Source organism: Macadamia integrifolia, chromosome 2 (genome assembly GCF_013358625.1).
Source record: "Macadamia integrifolia cultivar HAES 741 chromosome 2, SCU_Mint_v3, whole genome shotgun sequence".
In the NCBI taxonomy this organism is placed as follows: Eukaryota; Viridiplantae; Streptophyta; class Magnoliopsida; order Proteales; family Proteaceae; genus Macadamia; species Macadamia integrifolia.
Window position 1 is genome coordinate 21,729,841 of NC_056558.1, and position 9,318 is coordinate 21,739,158.

A 9,318-nucleotide genomic window follows, 5' to 3' on the forward strand; every position below is an offset into this window, starting at 1 on the left:
ATTATATTGGCCTGTTTTGATTTCGATTTTTTATTCTGGTTATTGACACCTTTCCGTATTCAGTAGGAATCCATTTGCAAAAGCCTTGTTATGCTTGATTGTCTTTTCGTGAATTTAAAGTCAATGAGGAGTTGAGGACTCTGCTCGATGTTTCTGCCTGGAAATAATTTCTGCTGGATCTCTGTGTGCATTAAGTGTTCATTTGGGTCATCCCCATTTAGCTCCAACAAGAGTGGAGCAATGAAGGCTCACTGAAAAAAGGAGGAAGAGTGCAGATTACAAAAAAAGGAAAGAAAAATGTCTTAGCAAAGCAGAGGAGAAACTGTTTCTGTAGACTGGGAAGCCGAGAAGAGTGATCATCAGATGGCTGGTGGTGAAGTCACTCCCATACCTCTTATCACTCCATATAAGATGGGAAATTTCCAACTTTCTCACAGGTTTGTCACATTTAACCATTTTATCTGATTTTATATTGGTTTTCTACATCTGGGTTGAGCTTGGATTTGCTTCTAGTTAGTCTTCTGAGGAGCATTTGTTGAAGTTAATGGTGGGTTTTATGTTTTGGCATCTAATTTTCTACAGAAAAGAAAAGGGTAGGAAGAAGTTTTATCCTATAAAGCCACCTAGCTGTGCCCTACTGGTTCAATGCAAACGAGTTCATTACAATTAAGATTCCTTCTATTTGGAAATTTCCTGAATGATTGCCTCTGTCCTGACCCCTTTCTCTTTCCCTCTTCTACATACGATGAATCTTAATTTTGTTTACTTCCTTTTCCCTCTTTTTATCTCTGGCCTCACACAAATGATTCTATATGGATCAATTGTTCTTAGCAAAATCCTGGTTGAGCTTTCAATTTTCAGTTTTATTCTGAAACTGAAATTTTCATTTTGGTAGATAATGGTTAATATCATTCATTAACACACTTCTGCCAATTCTGTAATTTCTGTGAATTCTATCCTTGGTACTGGAAGTTATGTATATAATCTGGTTCTGTATTTCATTTATGTTAAATTCCATATGGGATTTCAATCAGAAGTCTGGCCAAGATATAGGGATTAAGTAGTACAAGGACTTGTCACACATCTTAATTGGTACTGACAGAGATCTTCTAAAGATACTTCTGTACTTGATCAAAAATCCTTTTTTCCTGATTTCTTAATGCTTTGGAGATACGTCTTCTTTGTATCTGAACATCAGTTGCGAACCATCATTGGCCATTTCAAAATGTGGAACTGTTATTATATTATTCATTCTTATTACAAAAGTAATCTTCTTTATTCATCTATATCATTTTGTTGTAAGATAATTTAATCCATTGACTCAATTAATGTTATAAGGTTATTGGATGCAATCTTTTAAAAACCGTACGAGAGGGTAATTGTTCAACCAGAAAGGTCCTTTGTTTAACCTGCCCAACTGCCTGCTCTACTATTCTCATAAAAGGGTCTGCAGTCCAAATGGACTGACCGTGGTTAGATAGCTTGGTCCAATGGTCCTTAACATTGATTAGAAGCCAACCATAATTTTATAACACTGAGCTGGTTTATTATTTTATTTCAACTGAAATGCTTTACTACTCAAAATAAGAAATTTTACTTATTTTGGATTTCAGAGTAGTTTTATCACCAATGACTAGAGCGAGGTCATTCAACCACCTTCCTCAACAACATGCTATCTTATATTACTCTCAAAGAAGCACCAAAGGGGGATTGCTCATAAGTGAAGCCACAGGTGTTTCTGACATTTGTCAAGGGTAAAACTAGCTGTTACTCAATATTTTGATGTAAAACTAAAAGAACAAGATTATTCTAATTTTTTATTTATTTCAAAGTATATTAATTTTTGATTTCTTACTGGAAGGCAACCAAATACTCCAGGTATTTGGACAAAAGAGCAGTTAGAAGCCTGGAAACCTATAGTGGATGCTGTTCATGCAAAGGGTTGTGTCTTCTTTTGCCAGATTTGGCATGTGGGAAGGGTGTCTAACTCTGGTATGCTCTTGATCATATACCCTTCGTATTTTTCCGATTTTTTTTGATGTTATCTTATTATGATATCGTTGTCTTTGAGACAATTTAATTATGCCCAAAAAAAAAAAAAAGAGTTGAGAAAAGAGATAATCAGCATCCACTTTAAAAATATATTGACCATCCTCTATTGTTGACTAGTTCTGGTAAAATGAACTTGTGTGAAGATTGAGAATTACTGTTTGTGCGCAATTGCACCTCCTTATTTTAGCATCCAACTGAACAGGGAGTTTGAAGATTCATTTTACTTATTTAGTCAGCTAAATGAAACCAATGCACTGTATGATGGGAGGAATGAAATTGAGATAGTTGAGTGACACACTAGGATGCACTCAGATAGTTACTTGAGTGATACACCCAAAGTCTAAACCTGAGATAGTCGACCGATACACTCAGATTTTTGGGGGAGGGGGGAATCTAATACATCCAAAAATTCTAGACCTTTAATTAGATTTTGACTTTGTGTTAAATTGTTAATAATAAACACCTGTGAACAAGAGGGATCCAAATGCTTACAGATGTGCATTGTGTTAAGGGGTCAGAAGAAGGTGTCGTACGTACCGTATCTAAGAAAGTTTGGTGCTTCTACATGTCATTCTTGATATGGGTTGTGTACCTTGGCGATTGATTGAGTTGTTCTTCGGCCAGATTTTCCTCATTTTCATTTTTTTTCTTTTTTCTCCGTGAATTGCTTTCTCTTGAATGTACTTGCAGCTGCACCTGCTCTTTGTCATGTTGATACTTGTAGATATATCAGTAAACTACTTACAATTTTGGTTTTATAGTTATATGATAGAAACAGTGCTCCAGAAAAATGGGAAGGGTTATTTGGTCAAGAGACTATGAAAACAATTTTCTTGTAGTTACTTACAATAAAAACTGCCGTTGTTAATCTATTGAAGCATGGAATAAGCATAGAAATCCAAGTGATGTCATTTCATGCCCTATAACTGATTTAAAAGAAAAAAAAGACAAAGAAGAATGTTTATTTTACTTCTGGGATGTAGATTTACTTTATCCTTTCTTCACCTAAATGAACCAATTTTCAGATGATCTATGCTATCTTTTTAATTTTTACTGTCAGGTATACTTTTTCTATTAGTAGTGAAATACTGAAATATATCATCTCATAGAGATACGTTTTGTTGGCTGATCCAGTTGATTCCTTTGAAAGTTCAAGTCCTAATCATGAGTCATCCTCTCCAAGTTTCCTGACGCAGTTCCTTTGTAGATTTTCAACCGAATGGGCAAGCTCCGATCTCATCCACAGACAAACCACTAACAGGAGAAGAGTTCGCACCTCCATGACGGTTAAAGACTGATGAAATCCCCCAAATTGTCAATGATTTCAGAGTTGCAGCTAGGAATGCTATAGAAGCTGGTAAGGTTTCAAAATAAATTTAGTTTTACCAAATTGTGAAAATGTTAAAGCTCTAGAAAGTTATGGATTTAATGGGAAAGCTGGTTGGCTAAATTTAGAGAATCAATTTCTTTCTGAAAGGAGATATGGTGGGCTGAAACAAATCACCACTAGCAAATCTACTGAAACAACTTCAACCTCATCATCAGCTTCAAGGGCTGCAACAATAGTATTTGCACTCGGTGCTTTATGAGGACAGAACATGGCATAACTAGCTAACTGGCCCATGAGAAGGGCTGGTGGACTAATTCCATGAATGGGCTGATCTTGGTCCATGTCAAGCCAAGGAAGGCTCCCCTTTAAAAATTAGGCCACTAATGGGCACTTCCCCCTTAGAAATTATGGCCACTAATGGACACTAAGTTACCTGTTGTTTGTATTTCTTCCTACGGGAGTAAGTGAGAAACTGCTTCTCCCCTGCATCGTACAGAGCAATCAGCTTGAAACCTTGTAAAACAAGTATCAGCTAGGAACCAAAATACAGAATTCTTGTTTTGGAAGGTGATCTCCTTAATCAACCCAAAAGGAATATGTAAACTTACAGTACACAAATACAAAAATATCCTTATACTGGAGGGTATAAGATAAAAACATAAGTGCACACAAAATACATCTGAAATATCAAAATTGGCCCTCATCTTTATAGTTGAGTGGTCGGGAACAAAGTCTTTCACTGAATTATTTATTTATTTTTTCCGTTAGAAGTCATTCACTGGGAAGATAGTCATACATTATTTTTTTTTTCCAGAAGTGGGTTTTATATGTCATGGCTTTGCCGTGAAGAATTATTTTTAATACTGTTTATTGACTCAAATTAAAATTTTTCTTTGACTACAGGTTTTGATGGAGTTGAGATCCATGGGGCTCATGGCTACCTACTTGAGCAGTTCATGAAAGACCAAGTTAATGACCAAACGGATGAATATGGTGGGACCTTACAAAATCGTTGTCGCTTCCCTCTAGAAGTCGTTGAGGCCGTTGTCAATGAGATTGGGGCTGATAAAGTTGGTATTAGGCTCTCACCTTTCGCTGAATATTTGGAATGTGGAGACTCAAAACCAGAAGCCCTTGGCATTTACATGGCCGAATCCCTCAACAAATACAGGATTCTCTATTGCCATATGGTTGAGCCAAGGATGAAGATGGCTTTGGAGAAGTGTGAAACTCCCCACAATCTTCTAGCCATGAGAAGGGCATTTAATGGAACTTTTATCGCAGCTGGGGGCTATGACAGGGAAGAGGGGAATAGAGCAATTGCTACTAATTATGCAGATATTGTGGCTTATGGTCGTATGTTCTTGGCTAATCCAGATTTGCCTAAGAGATTTGCGCTTAATGCTCCTCTTAACAAGCACAATAGAGAGACAATGTACATACCTGATCCTAGTATCGGTTATACTGACTACCCTTTTCTTGAATCTGCAACTTAAAATTTGGAAATGTAAGAGCAGGTGGTAATTTGTTAGTTGTGATTATTTCTTTTCTTGTTTGAGGAGCCTTTATCTAGTATGGAAGTGAAGAATGCTCGATCCAATAATTATACAACAATTGATGTAATCTGGTTTTGAAGTTTCAATATATGTACTTGCTCGCTCAAAATGCTTTGGGTTTGCTTAAACCATCTCATCATTTTTTTTTTTTTGTCAATGAAGTGTGCTACCTATAATTTAGCCAAAACCCATCTTTTATTATTTATCTCTCAATCTTAATCCTATTTTTAATATTTTCTTATTTTCTCTCCTCTATCTTGTGTGTACGTATCATCTGCTATCAGAGCCAGACAAAGTGGTTCGAGTGGTGGAGGAAGCTCAAACAATTTGTTTACTGACGAGTTCTTTCGTGTGCTTCACCTTTTGCAAAGAGTATGATTACAATATTCAGTTGATGAGTTTCTTCTTCATGATGGCATGGACACATTGGCTTTTGATTGTCCTTGAAGACAATGACAAATTCAAGGAGATGGAATGAGTGAAAACATCCTCTGTCCCGGGTGCGGCAGTGCAGAGAGTATACGATGGCCGAAACAACATCGGGCCGTGCTAATGTCATTTCAGCGGTCTTATGCTCGCCGCACCCGCGGCAGACAATAATCACTCGTTGGAATGATGAATGCATGGGTTGGTTAAGAAGCATGGAAGGGGGATTGGAACATGGATGGAATTAGGACATAGTTATGAAGTTTGTGTTGGTTATTGTATCTTGTTATTTTATTAGTGGATAGTAGAAGTGAGTGAGTTATTAATAGTAGGTAATGTAAGAAAAAGAGACTAGGCAATAGGTATAAGACTTTGACAAAACAATTATATTAATGGAAATATAATTACAAATAGAAGATCATTTACTTGTTCAATTGATCCTATGAAATAGTAGCAACAATCGTCCTCTTAAGTAGAGTTGAGTCGTGTATATATATACTCTTCTTAAGGTATTTGAACGCCCCATATATATGTATGCAACAGTGTTGACCGTACATTCGCACCTCCAAGATAAAACAACTCTTCAATTGCTTAAGGTGCACTCTAATAAGCAATTTCCACAGGTATGTCTGAAGGTAATACTCAGAAATTGAAAGAGAACGATAACAAAATGGAAAACAAAGAACATAAGCACTGGCAGTAAACAGAGAACTTAAAACTCTCGCAATATATCAGTACCCGAATATAGAAGATTTCTTGTATATATTGAATGTAGACCTCTGTATATGAATGGGTATACTTGTACAGGTACTCATATGTATACATGTGTCTCTTTGTATGGGAAGGGTACATTCATGTACAGGTGCATGTACATTAATTGAGTACATACACTAATATGTCCCTTAAAAAAAAGTGTAGAGCCAAAAACTTACGTGTAGTAAAAAGTAGGTTCTTTGAACCACACGACCATGTTACGGTACAACACGATGCGCATGATTCAAAAGCACCCGAAAAATCCCCACACACACATGACAAGGGAGAGTGCCTCTCCAAAGGGCTTACACCCTTAACAAACATTCCCATATATATGTCCAAGTTTTCTTTCATCTCTAACCAATGTGGGACTAAACTTTGTGAGAAGTTTTAGCTCATTACAACTCCATAAGTGCTAAAGACAAAATGGAAAAAACACTTTTGGGAGGAAAAGTTGAAATTTAAAAGAAGACCATTTGAAAAGACTAAAAGGCTAAATCTCAAAAGGACCATTAGAAAAGACAAATATAACCATAGTTTTTAAACTTAAATTCCAACAGATAAAGGGAGAAATTGTAGGAGAAGTTATAGGGTGGAGATGTGGAGTCATGGAGAAGCTAACTCTGTAACCTATAGATTGTGATAGAACATAAATGGAAATTAAAGACTTGGACAAATAAAATGTTCCTATGATTTCTCTTTAGGAGAATGTGGTCATATATAGCGTCCTCTGTAAAGCTAAAGATATCAGGCTTCCTTAGGAAAACCAAATTATCTTAATTTTAATCTTAAGGTAAGTTTGTATGCTCAATCAATACACCCATCTCTTTTGGAAAATGAGATCCAAAAATGTATTAGAAGACCTACAAAAAATATTTTTTTTTGCTCTTTCTATTATTGTCACGCCCCATTCACATAGAATCGGACCGGTGATCGGCTTTTCTCCGGGTAACCCAAAACCATCAGGATCATCTAATACAGTAACCACAGCACAGCAAGCCACAAGTAATTATGAAATTTAATATTCTCGTTCAACAGAAGTCTTGTCATAAATGATTACCTTTAATTTCTCATATATTCTTGATACTCAAATTGTTATATATAAAGTATTTACATGTGGCCCTGTAGGCATAATATTTACACAAGAAATAACAATTTAACTATCGAAAGTACAAAAGGAAAATATACCAAAAGAATAAAAAAATAATACAGTAAATAGAAGCTGTCACTGTTGCCCTACAACACAATCCTCACACGGGCAGTCGTCACCTTGTTCGAATTCTTCGGGGACCCACTAATCCTCCCCTGGGGTTTCTTCGATAGGACCTGGCACGGGCTCCTTTACTGAACAATCTATAAAATCATCTAAAAATGTGTGTACACGAGGGGTGAGCTCACTAGCTCAATAAATATAATTTCAAATGATATTATATGCATGAGATTCATTTTAATCATATTCCAACAGATAAAGGGAGAAATTGTAGGAGAAGTTATAGGGTAACGTGCTACTCACAACCACAATGAGCGTATGCCCCGGGTTTGAGATGCGTTCTCCATCCCGCGATATGCCTATAGGGTTGTCGGAGAAGGCCTACTATGAACATTCGAAAAAATAAATCATGGCTGAACCAAATTAGAAATATAAATCGTGGTCGAACCACAGCAGAAAATAAATCGTGGCCGAACTACAACAGAAATTAAAAGCAGTACGATTGGCTCTCTGAATATATCACCAAGGTTTTCAACTGTCCCAATGATCAGCCAGGTGTACTTTTAACCACCATGGTGGTCCACGATCGACACTTCTCCGGGTAACCCAAAACCATCAGGATCATCTAATACAGTAACCACAGCACAGCAAGCCACAAGTAATTATGAAATTTAATATTCTCGTTCAACAGAAGTCTTGTCATAAATGATTACCTTTAATTTCTCATATACTCTTGATACCCAAATTGTTATACATAAAGTATTTACATGTGACCCTGTAGGCATAATATTTACACAAGAAATAACAATTTAACTATCGAAAGTACAAAAGGAAAATATACCAAAAGAATAAAAAAATAATACAGTAAATAGAAGCTGTCACTGTTGCCCTACAACACAATCCTCACACGGGCAGTCGTCACCTTGTTCGAATTCTTCGGGGACCCACTAATCCTCCCCTGGGGTTTCTTCGATAGGACCTGGCACGGGCTCCTTTACTGAACAATCTATAAAATCATCTAAAAATGTGTGTACACGAGGGGTGAGCTCACTAGCTCAATAAATGAAAAGAAAGACGCACACAAGCAAATACATTTCAAATGATATTATATGCATGAGATTCATTTTAATCATATTCCACCTAAACAATCACTACTAGGTTATAGGTAACGTGCTACTCACAACCACAATGAGCGTATGCCCCGGGTTTGAGATGCGTTCTCCATCCCGCGATATGCCTATAGGGTTGTCGGAGAAGGCCTACTATGAACATTCGAAAAAATAAATCATGGCTGAACCACAGTAGAAATATAAATCGTGGCCGAACCACAGCAGAAAATAAATCGTGGCCGAACTACAACAGAAATTAAAAGCAGTACGATTGGCTCTCTGAATATATCACCAAGGTTTTCAACTGTCCCAATGATCAGCCAGGTGTACTTTTAACCACCATGGTGGTCCACGATCGACACTTCTCCCCAGTGATAACCCAAAACGTAAACCCCTATTGGAAAGGGTTGTAGCACGAGAGAATATGATATCCTAGCCACATGCTCCTATATGAGATAGTACAACTGCATAGTACTTTCATGTCTCATTCCACGGTGTACCACTGCATTTGTTTCCAAGCCGTCTATGGTATCTAATCTAGAAATCACACATATGTTTGGCAAATCATCACCATACCACAACATATGATAATTCCATTCTTATGATTCCAAGCAAGTAACAAGCAGTTAGAAATTTAAGATTCAACATGTTTAGTTCTAAATGCATCATTCATACATCAAGCATATGCATGAGAATGGCAATTGGAATGTCAATATAGTCTATGGATGCATAGGATGTAAAAAACACTCTAAAAAATAAGATCAAAGTCCTCTCCCCACTTACCTATTATCGTACAATAGTATGTGCACACACTATAGGTAAGATCCAACACAGGAAGATGAGTTTTTCAGAACCTAGCACAGATGGGGAGTTTAGAAATAC

The 9,318-nt window shown here is 36.8% G+C and overlaps 1 pseudogene; it reads left to right on the forward strand.

Annotated features, from left to right (window-relative positions):
- On the forward strand, window positions 1-5,066 carry LOC122062751 (annotated as a pseudogene).
- Window positions 5,067-9,318: the final 4,252 nt, after the last annotated feature.